The following is an 18,096-nucleotide window of genomic DNA, read 5'->3' on the forward strand; positions in this document are numbered from 1 at the left end:
GATGAGCCCGTTCGGCCTGTCTAGTTCCAAACTGACCTCTGCCGTTTCTCTCGTCTTCCCTGCTGCCCACAACACGTGCTGGGTGTTACAACTCCTGTATCTCACCCCGCCCCTTGAACAAGGCGTAGACCCCGCTGAAGCACCTAACCACCCAGCTCACCTGTTCTATCACCACACCCCTAGGCACTGCCCTATTTTAGGACACCCCATCACAACTCAAACTGCTCAGTCTTGGACATTCTCTGCCATTGAGCTGCTTACTCCCTACGTTTCGTTTCGGATAACTCTTTTGGGTTTTTTGAACTTACTTTCCTTTGACCTCGGCTTGCGGACTTCGTTTCTGGTTTGTTGCTCTCAGGCTTTTAGGATATTAGATACCTGGTTTTTCGAACTCTGTTTGGCTTTTGACTACAGATTGTGGATCTTAGACTTAATACACTTGGCGTACTTTATCGGATGCCCGGCTTATTGGAACTCAGCTCTATACTCGACTACGACCTCTGGACTACGCTCTTGGTTATAGTGTTTCGCCCTCTGTTTATTTCTCTGCACAGGATCCACTAGTCCTCTCGATCAATAATACACGATTGTAACACTGGGATTGTCTTGATTCCCCACGAGCTAAGTGGAGCAATACAGATCTGAAGTCACTCCCACTCATGGCCATAATTCTGACCACTAGAGACCTCCAGTCCCATCTGGGGGCCTTGCAGAGGGTGAAAACAGAAGCAGCTCCTGTAAGTGTGCAGGGGCGGGTCCCGGGGTTGGGGGGTTCACAGACACTCCCTGTGCCTGAAATTGCCACCCCCAACATCCGTCCAACCTGCTTCTCGTTAACTCCAATACCCAGCTGCTGGCAGCGGCCAGAGGAGATGGCTAAATTACTTTTACTTCCAGCTCAGCCGCTTGCTGTGCCCACCTCCGAGGAAGCCCCTTTCCTTGGCCATGTCACGGTTGTCATCCCTCCTCTAGAGGGCGCTCCTACCTTTTTCGTTGTGTTCCCAGGTTTATTTGTCCCAGCTGTGTCTTGTCCCCTTTTCTCCATTTAAGCCCGGCGTCTCTATAGTTCTGGGATCAGCTTTGGGAGACGGACGTCTGAAGGCCCGCCTATCCACCGGGCTCAGGAGCAGGCCAAGGGCAAGGCCTTATCCCCAGACGTCCTGACCTACTGAGCCTGGGGCTCGCAGCGCCTTGTCCCGTCAAGGTTTTAACTATCCGTATCTCTGTGTTCATCTCGGATGGATCTCCCGGCACCTGGACCTTGGACTGTGCCCTGATTTCCCCCTTTGGACTTCCTTTTGGACTCGTTCGCCTGAGCTCCCCCCATGCGCCAGATCACCGCCATCATCACCTCCCTGTGTTTCTACCTGACCCGATCCTGCTGTGTCTTCCCTGATGTCCTACTCCAGTCACTTCTGGATTATACCACCATAGGGTCTTTAACTACGTATTTCATTGGAGTCAGAACCGGCTGCCGTGACAGGCCAGCCCTCTCGTGGGCTCCCACCTGCTTTGGCAGACCGGGCTCAAAGCCTCAGCTCCCCTGGCATTAGCTGAAAGTGCTCTGTCCACGGGGCAGCCCAGGCTGGCCATGTGAGATCCCGCGGAAGAGTACAGGGACTGACTGGACAGGAGGTTGGCGCCATCTTAAAAAAAAGGAGGGGGTGGTGGGGTGGCTCTGTGGCTAAGGATCTGCGCTTGTGGCTGGAAGCCCGCAGCTGGCAGAGGAATCCTTCTCCGTTGGACCCCTGAGCAAGGCCCTTAACCCCAGCTGCTCCAGGGGTGTTGTATAAATGGCTGACCCTGCGCTCTGACCCCAAGCTTCTCTCCCTGCCTGTGTGTTTCATGGAGAGCAAGTTGAGGTATGCGAAAAAGACAAATTCCTAATGCAAGAAATTGTATAGGGCTAATGAAGGGATCTCTTATGTCACCCTGCAGCTCACAACTGGCAGCCCACTGAAGCTTATCTTATCTTATCAAACTCTCTGCACACAGGCAGGCAGAATACAGACTGGCATGATAGACAGCAGCGGGCAGCAGTGTCAGTGAGGAAAAAACAGATAGGACTGGCGAATTCAGCACCGGAGAACTGATGCCCTTTCTGACCACCAGTTTTAAAGTCGGTCAGCCACAGGGCAACTGACTGACAGGCCGGCAGATGAAAATGTGAGAGTGAATGTGAGGGTGTGCATGCCTTTCGCTTCCCTTACCCTCTAAAGTTTTCCATTTCTGCCCAAACCTGTAACTCAGCCCCAGCTTGGCAAATGGTAGAATGCATCACTTCAAATCTGCATTTGAATATACCATATCCAGCAGCAGAAATATCATTTCTCCGGAGCACAGCCGAGAGTCAGGCAGCCTTTGTAAACCGTAAATGCAATTTCTGGACAAGATGACAGGGCTTCTCTCCCTAAAAACGCCAGCGACTTCTCTCTTTAGCGCAGCTGTCAAAGTGAGTTAGCGTCGGCGCTGTTAGGGCCTCAGCTGTCAGGTTCGGAGTCTTTTCACATCTATATGAAAATGAGCACGAGCAGAGGAACCAGGGTCTTCGTGTTCATCCAGATTCTTTCTCGGAGCAGGCAGGAGAGGGGTGAGGGTGAGAAATTAGATCCTCGCTCCTCAGGAGTGCTGATGGATGATGGTTATCTTAAAGAGAACGGCAAACTCCCTTTTCTCAGTGTCAAATGGGCGCCGAGGTGAATTACAATGTGTGAATAATCTCAGGGCTGGGCAAGAGGGAGATGATCCATAGATTCTTGGATCCCATTTGCAAGACAAATCATTCCATTATTCTTGAAGAATAAAGACCCACTAATTTTACGCTGATGAGTCTGCGGTTCAGATTGTGCTATTTCTCATGTTGTAATTAGCAAGAGGAGAGATCGGGCCAAGGACTGTGCTGCCATGGGTCCTGAGTCATCCAGCTTCAGCCGGGACTAGCGCGGTGTGACTCTCAGATCAATGCACGCAGAGTAGGCTCACTGCACGCCTTCCAGACAACTGTGCCATAGTGTGGATCTGCCACTGCCTATCAGTCTGATCTTTCCAGGTTATTAAAGCTGCAGGTTGTTACTTATAGACCAGCACCAGGAGCTGCAGATTTCATTTGCATGTTTCAAGTACAGTTATCTATTGATTCATATATTGGATTCATATAAATGTGATATGGATTTGCTTTCCTCACAAACCTTGCAGTGCATGAAATCACTATGCAACTTTAGGGAATCCTCTTTCCATCCCTGCACTCCATTGCACACAATCTGCAGTATAAAAGCTACACCATATGCAGTATGCTGGAAGGGGAATGGGGACATTCAAGTCTAAATGTAATCGAAATACACCTATTTAGCCTGGAACTGAAGAACAGCGGCCAAAGTGAGCTCTGCTGTAAGAGGAAAGGTCGCAGGCTGACAGTTTCTCTCTGTGCCACCAGCCCCTGCTGGACAAGGAAGCAGGCCGAGCTCCTGGAGTCCTGGAGACGACAGCTCCTGTCTTTAATCAGCGGGGAGGCTGTTTTTAATGACCCCATTAAACAGACTGCACAGCCCTGCCGTAAGCTTCGTGTTTAATTGAAAAGAAAAACCTGGATGTGCCTTCGCTGAGGGGGCTGAGCAACAACAGAGACCAGTGCAGCAGCCTCAGGCCTTTGTGAAGAGCAGAAAGCTGAAGCGCAGTGGACTTGAGGTCATCCTATCGGCCAACACTGTCCGGCTCTCATACGTGAATCTGCACAACAGAAACTATCTGGCTGGACAGAACTGCTGAAATGGCTGAAAGGGGCAATGTAGGCTGTTGTGGATGATGGTGAGAGAGAGAAGACCTCTGCTTAGATCATCAACACAAAGTGTAGCCAGGCCACCTGACCTCTGACCTTTGGCAATAAAACAAAGCCCATTGCTTGCTGGAATAGGCCCAGGCTTCCCATGAGACCCCTTACTTGATAAAACAGATTAGAAAATGGATGAATGGATGACATGGTACGGCAAATTATTTTTTCTAGCTAACAAAACCCTGGGCGTTTACTACTCACATATTACCTTCATGTAAAGAGAAGCTACGATCAGTAAAGGTGCTCACTCAGTTCTCAGCATGAGCCTTACATTGGTCGGCATTGTCACCAGCTGGATGTGACTGGACTCTGTGGTGGAACACAGCTGTCTGAGTGCTGCTGGATGTGGGTGAGGTTAAAGGAGTCATATCCTTCGCATGTCTCACTGACTGACCTTGTGACTTGCTAAGCACCTGTGAATTAGCAGTAAGAACAGAAAAAAGATGACAAATGAAAGAAAGCCATGGGGGATGTCATCATGCTACATTTATACTCCAACTAACATACACTGCAGGAGCTACCAGCACAGACCCTTGAATGATACCTTCAGACTAGAAGATGATTTTTGCATCCTGTCACAGGCATCAGTTCTGACTCCCGTGAAATGCGTTGTTAAAGACCCTGTGATGGTACTGTATAATCCGGAAGTGAGTGGAGTAGGACATCAGGGAAGACACAGCAGGATCAGGGCAGGTAGAAACACAGGGGGGTGATAATGGCGGTGATCTGGTGCATGGGGGGAGCGCAGGTGAACGAGTCCAAAAGGAAGTCCAAAGGGGGAAATCAGGGCACATTCCAGGTGCTGGGAAATCCATCCAAGACGAACACAGGGAACAGGGAACTAGGAATACGAATAGTTAAAACCTTGACGGGACAAGGCGCTCCGAGCCCCGGACTCAGTAGGTCAGGACGTCTGGGGATAAGGCCTTGCCCTCGGACTGCTCCTGAGCCCCGTGGATAGGCGGGCCTTCAGACATCCGTCTTCCAAAGCTGAGCCCAGAACTACGGAGATGCTGGGCTTGAATGGGGAAAAGGGGACAAGACACAGCTGGGACAAATAAAACTGGGAACACAACGAAAAAGGTAGGAGGGCCCACTAGAGGAGGGATGACGACCGTGACATGTTCCGAATGCATTGTGTACCTGTTGAGTGCACAGGTACCAGAAAGGTGAAACAAATTTATCAGCTGGATAGAAGAGTGCTTCTTCTCCTGTATTGGCTATTTCACTGTTACATTGATATCTGTTTTGGTGCTACAGCAATTTCTACATCACGTCACCATCTTCCATTCATCTCTCAAACACAAGTTAATATACAGCATCTTCAGTCTCTCTTTGCCTTTCCTGGACATATGTTTCTCTGTTAACTACCAGGAACTGAAAACTTTGAACTTTCTAATTCACAGTTACCTCCATTACAGCTCCTTCCATCACAGACTCTGACATTAACTGTATATTGAAATTAGTTTCTTCCAAAACCAAACCATCAAAACATCATGCTCTTCAATTGACAGCCATGATATTCTCACACCATTAACAGGCCCATACCCAAACAAGAACAGTTGTCACTTCCTCTGCATCCCCCTCCTCATGAGGAATATCTACTCCCAGAAGTGTATTTTGCTCTGTGTATGCTACTGCTGAATTTTGTTCTAACACTTTTAACAAGTCAATTAAAGACATCCAACCATCCATTTTTATGACTGCTTTATCCATCATGAGGTTGGGGGGAGCTGGAGCCTGTCCCAGCAAACAACAGGCACAAGGCAGGCTACACCCTGGATGGGACACCAGTCCATCCATCACAGGGCACACACAGACACAAATACTCACACTCACAGCAGGGCCAGTTTTTCCAGAAGCCAGTTATCCCACCAGCATGTTTTTAGACCACGTGAACATGGGAAGAACATATAAACTCCACACAGACATCACCCAGGGGAGAACATACAAACTCAGTATGCCTCAGTCATGAGACGGAAGTACTGTAAGCCACTTCTCCCACCCTGTGGGTATTTCACACTCTCACACAATCTGGAGTTAGAAGATAGGTAGGAAGTCACTAAAATTCTGAATAACAAACAAAATCTAGAAATGTTTACACTGTTTAACCATATTGTCTTTGGACTAACACTCAGCTGCAGTAAACAGTATGGAAATTAAGTACTTAAAAGTAATCTCTCTTTAGCCAAAAGGTAGCCAGCTTTATGTTTTGCATCTGGTCTAGTGCATTTTTAGATATTGGGAAAATATAGCTTAGGAAACATAAGTAATTTCGTCCAAACTGTTCTTGAAGGAACCCTACCTCCTGGGTTGCAGTCTGTTCATGGTGTATCTTCTCTCTATGTAAAGAACCATTCTCCATGTCTTTTAGTTTCCACTTGTGACCACGGTGAAGTAGACTGCCAGCCTGACCCTGTGCATACACGTTTCTACACTTTTATTTGAACAATTTGAATAAGGTCTCCTCTCAGTTCTCTGTACTTCTGAATGGAAGAAATTCAGTTCCTTTAACCAGTCCGCACATGACAAATCCCTAAAACCAGGAATAACTCTTGATGTTGTTATTTGAACTCTAGGACTATATTTATCCTCTTAACGGTACAGTGACTAAAACTGGACACAGAATTCAAAGTGAGGTCTTATGAGGTAGCTGTGAAGCTTGAGCCGAACGTCCCTTGATTTCAAGTCCACATTCAATTGCATGTTCAATTTAGCTTTTTATCTTGCTTTCCCACATGATGAATACATAGGAAACGTCTACATAAACACTCAGATCCCTTTCATGCATAGCTTCCTGCAACACAGAAACATCCGTGTGCAATAAAGCATACCATATAATGTAAGTTCCTAATTCCCAAATGGATCACTTATCGATAACGTTCTGTGCCTAATCCATGATGTTGTCAGAATTGGTTGGCTACCTTTGTAATTTTCTTGCTCTCGTTTCTGTTTGCTACTCCTCCTGTTTTTTCTGTTCAATCTGTAAACTTAATTTATTTGCTAACTCTACCAGAATCTAGATAGCTCAGGAAGAGCAATGGTCTTAAAACAGATTCCCTAACATTATCAGTCACAGATGTCTGTGCTGGTCTATAGTTTGTGATCCAGGTTTGTTCTGGTTTTTATGGATTGATGTTATATCTATAATTGGTTTATTTACAAACTGTATATATAGGCATTGCTCTGCAGAACCCAAACAGAACAATATATTTAGCTTTGACAATGCAATAGGACTGTCATTGGCAATCACTATAGTTATGACATCAACTAGGCCATTAAAATAGGAATAGGATGGTTGTATAATATAAGGAATATATTTTCTCTTTAATAACACCATAACTCTTAGGTAGGACAAGTACAAGTTTTAAGTTCAAGTTTGAGTTTAAGTTCAAGTTTATTGTTATTATACTCATACACAGGTATATGGTATAACGAAATGCTATTTAGCTAGCTCTCAGATGGTAAATAGCACAACAAAACAACAACAATACAATTGTATAAGAAAAGAAAGACAGAGACAACAGGCAATGTGCAAAACAACAACAGGCAATGTGCAACACAACAACAGATAATGTGCAAAACAACAACAGGAAACAGGTAATGTGCAAAACAACATTAGCTGTGCAATATCATATATCAACAGAATGAAATAAAGGATAGAAAATTATGGGGAGTGAACTTCTTGACATGTGAGGTAGAGGTAGATTTCAAAGTGTGTTTGACTTTTGATAAAGAGAGAAGGCATTGTAAGGGTTCAGATCGTAGGTGAGAGAGGCTGGGAGTTTAATAGTTTGATATTGCGGGGGTAAAAACTGTCTCTGAGTCTGGTAGGCTGGGCCCGAATGCTCCGGTACCGTTTTCCACATGGCAGAGGGTCAAACAGTCTGTAGCTGGGGCGTGTGGGGTCTTTGATGATGCTTAGAGCTTTCCTCAAGCACCGTCTGTCATAAATGTCCTGGATGGATGGGAGAGCAACCCCAGCGATGGACTGGGCAGTTTTCAAAATGGTATCTGTGTTATTTTCAGAGTAATCAGACATTATTTCCCCTCTTTATAGCTCTATATCAGCATCCCCATGTGTCTCAGTGTATTTGGACTCTGTGTCACCTGTCTTGCAAAGACAGGTTGGAAAACCTATTCTCCATCCATCCATTTATTCAGTATAGGGTCGCGAGTGAGGTGGAGCATATTCCAGAAAGGTGGGATACACCCTGGATGGGACGCTAGTCTGTTGCAGGGCACTCACAGACACAAACACACCAAGGCCAATTTTCCCAGAAACCAATTAACATACCAGTATATCCTTGGAATTGTGGGAGGAAACTGGAGCACACAGAGGAAAACCACACAAACACTGGGGAAACATACAAACTCCACACAGATAGTACCCCAGGAATTTGATAGAACCCAGGGTCCCAGTGCTGCAAGACAGCAATGCTAACCACTGCACCACCATATTGCCCTCAAATCATATTCTCTTCAGTCTTTAACAAAAGGCGATTGTGAAGGAACCTGATGCAAGTATTCACAGTCCTGAGATGCATACATAAACTATTAAATAAGACCCCAGGGATACAAACAAAAGTTAAGCAGCACTGCACTTACACTATGACTTAGGAAGCAGTTCTTTACACAGAGTAAATTCTAATAAAGAGCTAGGGGAGATCCCAGATAGTTTAGCTACTAGAAAACAGACAACCAAGATGGGTAGAAATGGAGTCTTGTGTTCTTTTTTCTAGATCAGAGCCTGAGCCAGCTGTGTAGAGCTCTGAGTTTTTCTAGGTGATCCATTTTAATCCCTGGCTCTGATGCAGCTTTTAAAATGATTATTAACTGCTGATCAACAAGGCTTCACTCAAGAATGAATCATCAGCCCTGTAAACCAGTCAGTAAGCATTAATATGCAAAAGGTTGGCAATGTTTTTAAATTTTTTAATGATTAGTCTGTTGACACATGCTTATTTAATGTCTTTCCTCACTCCACTATAGCCCGCTAAAACGCAGCTTTAATTATTGGCTAACAGTCAATTTCTCTCAGTCTCGGTTTTGAACAGCGCAATATTACATTTCAGCATAAAAGTGTGGCACTGTGGGTTATACATATTAAAAAGAGCCATCAGGAAGCTCTGAGAATAATTATCTAATTGGTTGACAGTAATTGTGTTATGCTTGTCTAAGCCACTGCTTGTTCGCTCCCCTGCCGAATTACTACTCTGCTTTACATATTTCTTGGAATTCAGGGAAAAAATCAACAGGCCCTTCATAGTCAAGGCTTATTTTTTCTCAATTTAAGGACTCCCCATATTGTTAAAATTCTGCCACGGCAAAGACAAGCTGCAGTGAATGCCCAGTCCTTGTTGGTACAGAGGAATTGTGAGACAGCAGCTGTGTTTAGATGTTACGCAGAAGAGAAATGCAAGAGTGGAAAAACCCAGTGGCATCCAGCAATCCAATCCCTACCGAAGGATGTTTGGTGGTATAGTGGTGAACATAGCTGCCTTCCAAGCAGTTGACCTGAGTTTGATTCCCAGCCAATGCATTGGCGAATGTTTTTTTTTATTCATCAATTTCCCTACAGGATTAATAAAGTCTTATCTATCTATCTATGTTTTCAGGCTAAAGGAAGGTAGAAGAGAGGCGAAACAGAATGATGCTTCTGTCTGTCACCTTTACTGACAGTGTCAGGGATCCGGCAGGTAGTTCTCCGGGGATCCTGCGTGTAGCCGTGAATTCCTGCCGGATGCAGAGGCAAACAATCCAAAATCATAACCCAGAAGCAAGGCCGAGAGGAGAAGCTAGAGATCAGTCAACCAGAAAGAGCCGAGACAAACCAGGAAGACAATCCGAAAGGCGAAGGCCGAGAGATGAGATCAAAAGGGAAAAGTAACGTCCAAACACCCGGGAAATCCAACAAGACAAAAACCGCCCACTAGAAAACTCTTTTCAAAAGTGAGCATGGTTTGGTGCGTGAGGGAACTTTAAATAGTGAAGGGAGAGGGCCGTGGTTGGATAATTGGCTCAGGAGTGAGAATCTGTGGAATCCGGTGCCTGGGAGAATGGGATGGGTTCAGTCAGGAATGGGATCGTGAAACAGTGGGTTTGGAAATATAATGGTATTTGCAAGGGTGGAGCGTGACAGACAGCAGAGCTGTTGAAATCAAGATCTCCAGTCCTCTCCCCCGAAAACATGATTGTGCTCTGCAGTCAGCAACTGTGGGGGACAAGCAGAGAGGAGGAATATGTCCCAAAATCAAACATTTGACTAATCACAAATGATAAATATGGCGTTACTGGATGGCAGATTGCAGCATCCCAAGGGCTTTTGGCTTTCACCCGACAGAAAACGTCAATTTATCATGTGCTGCCACTGGGACAACGGTTTGCTTAGACCCCTGCTTTGTACTGGGGTAGACTTCTGAAGCTATTAAATGCAGTCTGTGCCAGAGACACCTCCAACAGACACGAAAAAGTAATTCCAGCCTTTTCTGGCAGCTTTTACTTGCTCCATAAAATGTGAGTCAATATTCTAGCTGAAGAAATTAGTACAGAGTTGACGGTCATTTTTTCTTTCTTGATGAAAGAAAATCTGAAATCTAAAGATGGGGGTTGAGAAAGATAGAAAAAAATAACCATTCTAAATTAGAAAGGGGTTCAGCTCAACTCTTGTGTTCTTTCTAATCTGCTTCATCAGACCCGGCACTGTAGCTGTCCCACCCAGTCATTTCCAGTCCCAAGCATGAGACAGACGGCGAGCAGCTGGAGATCAGAGAGAGAGAGAAGGCTAGCTCTTCAGCAGAGGAGAGCCAAGCCTTTGAAAATCAGTGCCACTCAGCCGAGACTTTGTCTTTAACTCTTTTCTGTCACTGTCAAAAAAAATACAAATGGCAGTTGTTGAGACTTGAGGCAAGCAATCGAGCAGATAAAAGATATATGTGTTTGTGATGCCCTATTCCCAGAGCCAGGGTAAACTCCTATAGGGCTGTATGCACTGGTGTAACTGGGGCCCTGGGCGCTGGTGTCATTGAGGTTCACAGTACTGGAGTAACTGGTTTCTCTGAGTGCTGTTGTAACTGGAGCACTGCATGCTATGGTAACTGGGGTCTTCTAGTGTTGGTGTTACTGGGGTGTTACTGGTGTAACTCTGGTGAAACTGGGGTCCTGTGGGCTAGTGTAACTCTGGTGTTACTGGGGTCCTGTTGCCTGGTGTAACTCTGGTGTAAATGGGGTAATCTGTTCTGGTGTAACTGGGGTCCTGTGTTCTGGTATTACTGTAGTCCTGTGGGCTGGTGTAAATGTTCTGGTATACTGGGATACCATGGGTTTGTGGAACACTGGTGTAACTGGGGTCCTATAGGTTAGTGTACCTGGGATCCTGTGTTCTGGTATTACTGGGGTCCTGTGGGCTGGTGTTACTGGGGTCCTCTGTTCTTGTGATACTACTTTGCTGCGGGCAGGTGTAACAGATATCGTCGCTACCTTGAAGTCCACTCAAGGAAGCACAGAACACCTCAGCACTGCAGTGAGATGATCAGAGAGACAAGCGCAGGGCAGCAGGCTGGAGTCAGGAGAGGAACTTGTAAAGGCACGAACCAGCATCTCAGCCTTCTCCTTATCCAGGTGGGGTTTGACTTCAACAGTGTTTCTCAAGAGATAACAAACAGTTCCAATTGCTGATGCGGAGTCTTCATTTTGACTAATTAGACACCAACCATGACTGCATTTCTGTCAGACACACAGTGAAGACAGACACTGCCCTGTCAATCAGGGAACTCACACACCCATCAGTGTATCATCAGCAGAGAAGTGAAACAGCAGGCCTTTCCAACCTGCTCCAGGGCAAGCGTAGTGAAAGCCAGCCTGACCAGGTGCCTGCAGCCCTGCAGAGTGAGCCAGCTCTTTCGTCTCATCAGGGTGAAGGACTCCCAGCACGGTGGAGCAGACTATCTGTCCGAATTCCTCTGCCCTGTAACCCGGCGCTCAGAGGGTTAACAGCCTGGCAGACCGAAGCCCAGAGCTCAAGCTGAGGCATTTCTCATGTTGGACAAGGCCTTCAGTACTCTCCAGGGGCTCTGACATCTGTGGGCCTGTTTACATTAACACTGTGTGTTTGAGGTCCGATATGCCATCGATCGATATCTACAGCACAGACTAAGGCTTTTCCTACAAGGAAACTGTGCGCAGTTCAGCATTTTTAGGAAGCCAGGAGGCTTGTTACTCATTGTGCATAATGAAATGTATTGATACCAAAACAAAACAGTCTGACTTGTCCTTTTTTTTAAAAGAATTTAACTCACTTTTAAGCAGCCATCTCTTTGCTTGACTGCTCTCCTCTCTTCCGTCTGGCTTCCAGTTTCTGTTTGTTTATAGTTTTCGATTGATACTCCTTGGTATTGATTGATCATTATGACCTACATACAGGGGATGGTGAAGTGTGTTTTCTCCAGCACCAATGGAGCTTTTCTCTGCCGTGTGCAGTTTCATGAAGCAGCCTGTTGTCAGTCCTGCACACCATGAGCAGCCATCTGTCAAGGCAAGGAAGGGAGTCCTTGGCTCACCCAATTCTCACTGACCTTACATGGTGCCATACAGGCAGAGACAAGGCACTGGGAAAAGTGCATTTCCATTAGCAGCCACCAGGTGGGGCTGTGGATCACACGAACGAGCTCCAGCTCCCTAGGGCTGTACTGTAGTACAGCAGGGTTTTTAAATACATTGAGTTATACCTCAGGAGTGTCATGATTGTTTTCTAGGACACCAAGAGCATGAAATTGACAGAATGAAGATCTGAAACCAGTTCCTTCAGACATCAGGAGTTATGAGGTCATAAAAGCCAGTGGATCTTCAATAGTAATAATAATAATAAGAAGAAGAATTCCTTACACTTATTTAGTGCTTTTCTGGACACTCCACTCAAAGTGTTTTACAGGTAATGAGGACTCCCCTCCAAATGTCCCTGGATGATGCGACGGCAGCCATAGTGTGCCAGTTCACTCACCACACACCAGCTCTCAGTGGGGAGGAGAACAGAGTGAGGAAGCCAGTTCATGGACGGGGATTATTAGGAGGTCATGATTGGTAAAGGCCAGGGTGAAATTTGGCCAGGATGCTGAGGTAACACCCCTATTTTCTTCGAGAAACGCCCTGGGATTTTTAACGACCACCGTGAGTAAGGACCTCAGTTTTACGTCTCATCTGAAGGACGGCACCTTTTTACAGTGTAGTGTCCCCGTCACTATACTGGGGCATTAGGACCCACTCAGACCGCAGGGTGAGCGCCCCCTGCTGGCCCCACTACCACCTCTTCCAGCAGCAACCTTAGTTGTTCCCAGGAGGTCTCCCATCAAGGTACTGACCAGGCTCACAGCTGCTGAGCTTCAGTGGGGCTGCCAGTTGTGGGTTGCAGGGTAATAAGGCTGCTGCCAATGCTGTGTCGAAACTTTTCTTGAAGGACCACAACGGGCACATGTTTTGCCATTACCTTCACAGAAACATAAACACCGATACTGAAGGCTCCCAAAACACACTTCCACACTGATTTTGTTAATGTAATGAGCAATATCTTAAGTTTGTAAAAATGTATCAGATGTATTTCTAAAACTGAATTCATAACTGTTATGTCAGAGGCTGCGTCATATCTGTTTAAGAAATATCACTGGTCAGGACAGTAACAGACTTCTGTTTGTTCCTAACAATGTGATAACACGTTTATCCAGAGCCACTGACAGATCACAGGGGAGAAAATTGAAGGCTCAACATCTGTTGCAGTAGTTTCAGGCAAAAGAAGAAGCTCAAGGAAGGTCAGTAATTTGTTCAGAGTGACACACAGGGAATGAGTGAATGAGATACTAACAGAGCCAAGCCCAGAGTCATCACCAGTCTGCCTCTCAGTATCTCAGAGACAGGCCAGGTCATATTGTGGCAGTGCCTTCCTTCTCTAATAATAATAATAATAATAATAATAATAATAATAATTACTTACACTTATATAGTGCTTTTCTGGACACTCCACTCAAAGCGCTTTACAGGTAATGGGGACTCCCCTCCACCACCACCAGTGTGCAGCCCCACCTGGATGGTGCGACAGCAGCCATAGTGCGCCAGAACGCTCACCACACATCAGCTAACAGTGGGGAGGAGAGCAGAGTAATGAAGCCAATTTATAGATGGGGATTATTAGGAGGCCATGATTGGCCAGGACGCCGGGGTTACACCCCTACTCTTTTCGAGAAACGCCCTGGGATTTTTAATGACCACAGAGAGTCGGGACCTCGGTTTTACATCTCATCCGAAGGACGGCGCCTGTTTACAGTATAGTGTCCCCGTCACTATACTGGGGCATTAGGACCCACATAGACCGCAGGGTGAGCACCCCCTGCTGGCCCCACTAACACGTCTTCCAGCAGCAACCTTAGTTTTTCCCAGGAGGTCTCCCATCCAGGTACTGACCAGGCTCACACCTGCTTAGCTTCAGTGGGGCTGCCAGTTGTGAGTTGCAATTAATTTACATCCTTTAAAATGTGAATTATTAAAAGCTCATAGAAACTGGAGAACCCTTATTTCAAACTTTTCAAACAGTGTACTGGTGATGCCATAGAGCAGTGGTTCTCAACCAGTTTGGCCCAGGTACCCCCTTAAGGGTCGGCCAGGTCCTCAGGTAACCTCTATTATAGTGGTATAAAAAAATCATCGCCACTCTTCAAATTTTAAACCACCCCAAAAATGTAAGTATTATTAAGACTCCAAATTAAAAAATCAAAAATAGACTAATAAACTAATGAGAGACCGCGATTGCGGCTGGGAACAGATTTCAGCGGATGGAGGACACGCTCTGCAATCGCACTGCCTCCCTTCCTCCTCATGACAATAGAAATAGTAATACCGTAAATATGCATATATCGTTTACAATCTAAATGGTTTCAGAATGAGCTGATAAATATTTTACGAAAAACTAAGCACATGAAAATCCGCCATTTTGGATGCGATGTCCGAGGTACCCCCTGTACCCTGGTCCATCTCGAGGTACCCCCTGTACCCTGGCCCATCTTGAGGTCCCTACAGGGCAATGCTCCCTCTAAGTTGTGAGCGTGTGCGCGCACACAGGTTATGAAATCAGCGCACATAGGAAATTGAACTGCGCACAAAAACTTTAATTCCAAAAGAAATATGATAATAATCAAACAAACACGGTCGCCAATTGAAAAATGCTAAATTGACCACATGAGACTGGCTGCGAGAGGAACAACTTGGCTGTGTGCATTATTATTGCTACTCGATTATCGATATCTCTGCTCTCGTAGTCTCGTACCTCCCTGCTCATGCTCGCTCGACACTCAGTCTCTATGACTGGGCTCGTTGAATCGCTCTCCCGGTCTTTTAAATCTAAAATTAATAAAAAATAATTTCAGGTTTACAAGTTTCCATACACTCAATTTAGCGCGCACAAGTTTTTGTCACTGGGGAAAAAATGTGCAAAATTAAGAATTAGAGGGAACCCTCTATCGTACCCCTGGTTGAGAGCCACTGCCATAGATGAAAGTGCTTGAAGTCTTTGCTAAGCGTTTTTTTGAATGGATGCTTCTTAGGAACTTCTGTGCAAGAAAAAGAAAATCTTTGAAATTATGTCAATTCTTAAAAAGCACAGCTTGGAGATTAAGAGACTTTGCCGTAATTAGGTGTCGGAAAACTACCAGGGGGGTAAACTGCTCTTCTTTAGTTCATATCAATGATCTTCTTTCTGGAGGAATTAGCAAACTATTCAAGTTTGCAGGAGATACCATATCAGGAGGATTAAGAAACACTGTCGAAACTGCAAATGAAATTCAAAATGATATAGATCAAATTCCGAACTGGGCCAACACCCAGCAGAGGAAGTTTAAAGCAGACAAGTGCAGGGTGTTGCTTGCAGGTAGTAAAAACATAAATTAGAAATAGGAAAGGGAAACACCGAGCTAGAAGAGACTGCTTATGAAAAGGAGTTAGGCATTTACGCTGAGACATCAGTTATGTCTTCTAGATAATGAGGATCTTATGTTAAAACTGTATTCTTTTTAAAACAGTATTACTGTTTTATAGTTATTACTCTAACTGTTAAAATGCACAACTGAGGCCTCATTTAGGATATTGTCTACAGTTTTGGTCACCAAATTATAGATAAGTTATTAATGCTCTGGAATCTGTTCACAGTGGAGTAAGCAGGTACATTCTGGGGCTTAAGGGAATGTCCTGCACGGACAGGCTGAAGGAACGGAGTCTTTTTAATCCTAAGCCGAGAACGACGATACACGTCTTCAGAACCCTCTGATTCAGAGTCAACCGCATGGATTGGTTTCCAACGAACAATGAAACATGAACCAGAGGGAACCAGTGGAACCTGCATCTAGAACAGGAGGCGGTTTCTTTACATTAAAGGTGGCGGGAGTGGGGAAGAAGCTGTCCAGCCATGGTGTTAAAGCTAATACCCAGGTTTCTTACAACAAATGGCTGAATGAGATCCCTGGATCAATAAACTCCTAACTACCAAAGGGACTCGATTGTTACTGTTCGGATGTTTTTATGTTCTAATATCAGGGGATTTGGATCACGTTCTCTGAGGAGGCTGTGACAGAGGGGAAGGGGTCGGCTCTCTGCAGTTCCCAGCAAGCGTAGGAGGATAGATTTATCGCCGATTGTTATTTTTAACTCTAAAAAAAAGACCTTTTCTTTCCCCTGACCCGAGCGAAGGTGATCGTCGGCATGGCGATTGTGCAGGTCCTTGAGGTTTTGAGGATCTTTTAAGCCGCTGGTCTGGGAGATGCAAGGGAGAGAGACGGCATCGGCAGGCTCCCATGAGGTGGCTATTAAATCATTAATAGGCTGTAATTGTTCCTGCAGGAGCAGAAGAGCAGAGGCCACCTGCTGATGGCTGCGCAGTGGGAAAACTGTTGCTGAGACGCTCTGAACACGCCAGCCCGGCCTGCGTGACTGCAGGGGAGCACGGGGTGATACAACAGGGCTTTTGATTCGGTTTTAACAGCGTTAAACAGCCCAGGCCGTGGGGATTCCTGCCTGAAACCCCTGCGCCGCATCTCTCGCGAGGACTGTACGACCTCTGCCTCTTTGTCACCTTTCGCCAGCGCGCACACCCAGCCTGGCTCTGGAAAATGAGACCTCTTTACATCTCTGGCCTGCGCGTGATTCATGAGTGGCCAAGGAAGAGACCTGAGTCCCGCTGCCTCACCACATTCCAGGTTACCAGAACTTGTAAAACAATCTGAGCTGTAGCCTATACCGGAAGGGCAAAGTCAACAGTAACAAAGAGCTGATGGGTGATTGCCCTACGGAAGAGATACCCCAGAATCACCAGGGAACTTCAACGTCATACTGAGCATCTGGCCCCTGACAGTGGTTTAACTCAGATTTTTTGAAAGAGTCCTTCAATTTACGGAGGGATTTGTTTTATATACGAATCCATTGTCTAATGCCCCCCAAGATCGGAGGACATCTTTATTTTTCATACATTTTTCTCTTCCTTAATATGCCTCATTTTCATTTCCTTAATACACCTCTTTCTCTTCCTTTACCAAACCATTTTAATTTCCCTTCCACTTCCTATATTCTACACACACTCGATATTTACAACTTTGTCTTTTTTTCCCCCACCGGAACAATAAATTACAATAACTGCTCCTACAGTAAGTGACAAGCAGTATCCTTTCTCTGTCCTTTAGATCACTAATCTGTGCGTTTTAACAGGAAAACAGATATATAGACTATAATAAGTAGTTGTAAGGACAAATAAACAATTTCCACATTTTCTTATAGAACACTAAAGAATACACAAGACAGATACGTAGAGTTATAACAGTTAGTCATTGTCCATAGAGAGAGCAGATGAGAAAGGAAAGCAGTGACTTCCACAGAGTTCAGTCAACTTGAGCAGCAGCCAGTTTACTGTTATCCTTCTTCCACGTCCTGCCACCTGACCCAATCTGCATTCCTCTCAACTGTCTATAAGGCTGAACCTCTTATTCTGTCAAGTTGGGTCCCAAACTTCCCCTCAATTAGTTTCCCCCATTTATGTTGAAGGCAATTAATATGCTTTTGATCCTTTGAAAGAGGCCATCATGGACAACATCTCCCATCCCCTCTATGACAGGCTTGTAGAAATGAAGAGCACGTTCAGCAATAGACTGATTCATCCACGGTGCGACAGGGAGCGCTACAGGAGGTCATTCTTGCCTTCTGCCATAAGACTGTACAACGCATCCACCTTGCGTCTGGGCAGA

The sequence above is a fragment of the Atractosteus spatula genome, chromosome 19 (assembly GCF_055471065.1).
Source record: "Atractosteus spatula isolate fAtrSpa1 chromosome 19, fAtrSpa1.hap1, whole genome shotgun sequence".
NCBI lineage: Eukaryota > Metazoa > Chordata > Actinopteri > Semionotiformes > Lepisosteidae > Atractosteus > Atractosteus spatula.